The sequence below is a fragment of the Notothenia coriiceps genome, unplaced genomic scaffold, assembly GCF_000735185.1.
Source record: "Notothenia coriiceps isolate Sejong01 unplaced genomic scaffold, NC01 NC01_scaffold00000339, whole genome shotgun sequence".
In the NCBI taxonomy this organism is placed as follows: Eukaryota; Metazoa; Chordata; class Actinopteri; order Perciformes; family Nototheniidae; genus Notothenia; species Notothenia coriiceps.
In genome coordinates this window covers 22,775,611-22,779,583 of record NW_011333040.1, presented here as the reverse complement: position 1 = coordinate 22,779,583, position 3,973 = coordinate 22,775,611, and positions in this window count along the sequence as shown.

Sequence of the window (3,973 nt, the reverse complement as noted above, 5' to 3'; positions counted from 1 at the left end):
CGCTTCAGGGGGGAAAGGAGGGACAAGATTGAATGCAATGCAATACAAATTACAACCATAACATTTATTCTGTAATCTAATGTTTAACTTTTGCCCTTTACATTTTTGAGTTGCATTTCATGTATGAACAATATTATTATAAACATTTAAATAAATAAAATATCTATTGTTTGTTATTGTTTTATTATTATCTAAATGTAAGCATATGTTCACACAAATCAACAGCTTATTGTCTGGCATTGTTATAGCCGGTGCTTAATATTGGCAAAGGTATGCATATTAATACATGACAAATATTGACCGTACCTGTAGAAAGAAAGTACAAGTCTTGAGTAACAGAAACATGAGATATAAATCAGACCTGACATACAGCTGGTATTTCAACTACAAACCTGCAAATAACCACAGTTTTAAGACATCCCCATACAGGTGTTTGATCATTCTTATTTATTAGATTTTGCCATATCACACAGTACTTGGTTTTCAATTATATTCATCTTATAATGCTATACTATACAAATTAATGTATTATGTTATATCTTACACTACTCTGTACTATGTTATATTGTTGTACTATATTAATAGTGTCTAATATTGTTGAACAATTGTATTATATTATGCTGTAATATGTATCATATACCATAGTATATCATTTTGTATAATGTTATTTTGGCTAATTTATAATATTAACACAGACCAATACATATCATATCACACATTTTTCTGGTTTATAATCACTTATATTGTTTAATATTTTTTTTAATCTTTTAAAGTACTTGTTTTGTTCTTACTTTCACATAATTTTTTACTGCCTTTATTTACTGCCTTTATTTATATATGTATAGATATGTTACTGATGCAACCATGTGTTAATCAATAAAAAGGTGTGTGACGTATCTTATGTAAACTACTCATAATGAGGACACCTTTTACATATATCTAAATAGGTACATGACCAATAAGATAAATAACATACAGCGTGATAAAGTGATATAACCAGGTTGGCGTTTGTTATCGTTAGCTACTGACAAGCCCTGTACAGTTACAGTAATGTTAGCTTTCACTCTGTACAGCGTTTACTCTGATTGGATCATGGCTTCCCCAAAAACTGGTGGCCATCACGGATATGCAGACAAACCCGAATTTAGGATAAAAGTGAAGCCCCCGACATGACCTTGGCGACAATTTAACAGAACAAAATCCACTTGAATAATATAATTAGAGGCACGCGGTGTCACAAACAAAGCAACGAGGACGCGTTATGTCTATCTGCTTCGCTGGAGCTCTCGGGAGCTTTGCTACCTAGCTGAGGTTAGCTATCATGTCTACAAGCCTCCAAGCTAGCTCCGGGTTCACCATCTGCATCAGCTAACTGTGTCAGAAAGTTTGGACAGTTAGCTGCACACTGAGTAGTAACATGTACATATTTATCAAAAACAAAACGCCGTTGGTCAATTTACCTTTCGGCTGAACTGTTACTGCACACCATTAGATGAAAAATATTGTGATGTTTCTTCAAAATATGACTGCTCTCCGAAAGTTCCCTCCCCCTCGATGTTGTTTTGCTGACATGTTAAAGTTGTTCTTCTGTTGCCTGTGCTGATTTGTCAATGTCACCGGAAATACCCGCCTACCTCTACAATGATTGGCTTTCCCCACGTCATTCATCCACATTTTCTTCTGTAGCCATGGCAGTAACTTTTTGCTTAACTTTCTTTGTGGTTGAGTGGCCATAACTGTACACAAGACGCTAATCTAATCTCGTCATTCAATACAGGCATTAAGGAATTAAAAAAATATATGCTAAAGAATTTATTGTTCAACAGAATAATCCAAAACTTGGACAGCTATCTGATTAAAATGCATTAATCATTGATCATTCTTTTTAGTCATTGTAGAGCCAAAGTGGTGACCATTGTGTCATTCCCAAGCAAACAGAATTCCAAACACAACCAGAGTTTTTTCAAAAGAAAAGTCAATTAGCTGTATTCATTTCGACTGTCATATCATTAATATCCTTTAATCTTTCAGCAGGCCCTGATGAAATCAATGCTATTCTTTTGCTGTCTATCAAACAATGTATCTCTTAATAAATTAACCCAGTCTATAAAGCTTTTAAGCTCAAAGTTGTGGTCATCGCTAAAGCAGCACGCCACTGATTTTACAGGTCAATATATTAATCATGAGCAATTTTCTTAACCTTTTCCCTATTTTTACACCTGGACTCTAATGTCCATACATTTATATTTTAACCTGCTTTATGTAATGTTCATATCTTGAAATGTGTGCACATTATCACATATGTAATGCCTTGTTTACATATTTAAATATAACATTTCAATACATGTTTTCCAAAGAAAATGCTATAAGTATAGTCAACTTAAGTTTCATGGTGATCTCTGACATGTTTTTATCCCATTCCCCTGCAGTGTAGTGTGATCTGTCTACTGTCTACATTATGCGTTATATTAACACGATTTGTGACCTTCATCATACTCCGTACTGTGAACCTATGCTCATCATTTTATATATATTTTTGATTTTGAGAATACAGGTTGAGAATTACAATTCTTTTTTTTTTTAAACATAGTTATTTTTTAACGTTTTCCTTTTTACTAGTCTGAAAGAGGACATGTAATGGATGCAAATCAGCCATTGAACGCCAGTGCATATATATTCAATGTTTTTCCTGTGGGGCTTACTTACTTTGTGGAAAGCATGATGTCTATTTCCCCCATGGCAGCATCATAGAATATACAACTGGGTTTAAATAAAAAATACAAACAAGCACTTATTTTCAATCTTACTTTAATAGGGAACTGTTAATACTCCACTGTATGTGCTCCTCCTTGCAATCCCTAAGGTGGACACAAGATGGAAGCAGTGACCAGCAGTTGCCTCAATAAACTGGCCTGTGCAGCTCTGTGCTGTCACACAGAAGCACCTGGCAGGTAATGAATGACCACAGACATCTGAGCTCTAAACAAACATGCCAAGTCCAGAGTGATTGAGTGCCAGCCGTCATTTACATAGTTAGAAAATCTGGTGATAGCAAAGAGTTTCAAAGGCAAACCATGCAAAACGATACACAGGTTTAGTCAGGCTTAATTTGCATCATTCTGATATCAGAAACTTTGTGTAGTTTTCATTATGAAAAGATAAAGCTGTTTTTAATGGGGACTTGTTTGTTTATGCATGACTGAGCTATTATTTTTTCTGCTCCTGTTTTTTCCTTTCAAAGTACAGTTCATAATTTGTCTGCATTTACATAGAGTGTATCTTATCCAAATAGATTAAAAATACATATTGAGATCTGTTTTAGGACTGAGAAATGTCAATATTCAAAATGTTTCTTGGTAATCTTTACATATATGTATGATACATTTAATATTAAATGTCTTGTTTGCACCATTTTACACACCCAAACTCCACGATGGATTTTGACAAGAACAGGAAGTCTTCAGCTTTAAAACACACATGTGCTAATATACAATTTAATAATGAATATAAACAATTACCTATATTTTTTATATTGGCATTTGTTAAGATTCATCCATCTATCTATCTATCTATCTATCTATCTATCTATCTATCTATCTATCTATCTATCTATCTATCTATCTATCTATCTATCTATCTATCTATCTATCTATTGACATTGACACTTCAATGACCTTGTAAAAGCACTCCACCTGACAGCCCATCATTTGAATACCTCACATCCCAAAAAACAAAGCCTCACATTAAAACTTTGATCCTAACTTCCCCTCCTCAACAATTCTGCCCTTTCTTATATGCCTCCATAAAGGATGTTCTCAGGGTTCCTGAATGTAAATTTTACCCAAATAAACAAACCTAATTAACTCTGCGGTTCAAGCCACCGCCAACTTGAAATTCACCGAGCCAGGAAAGGGCTCGGCCGCAGTCATTTGGCAGTGAAAGGGCTAGTGGTTGTGGCTTCCATTCACCTTGA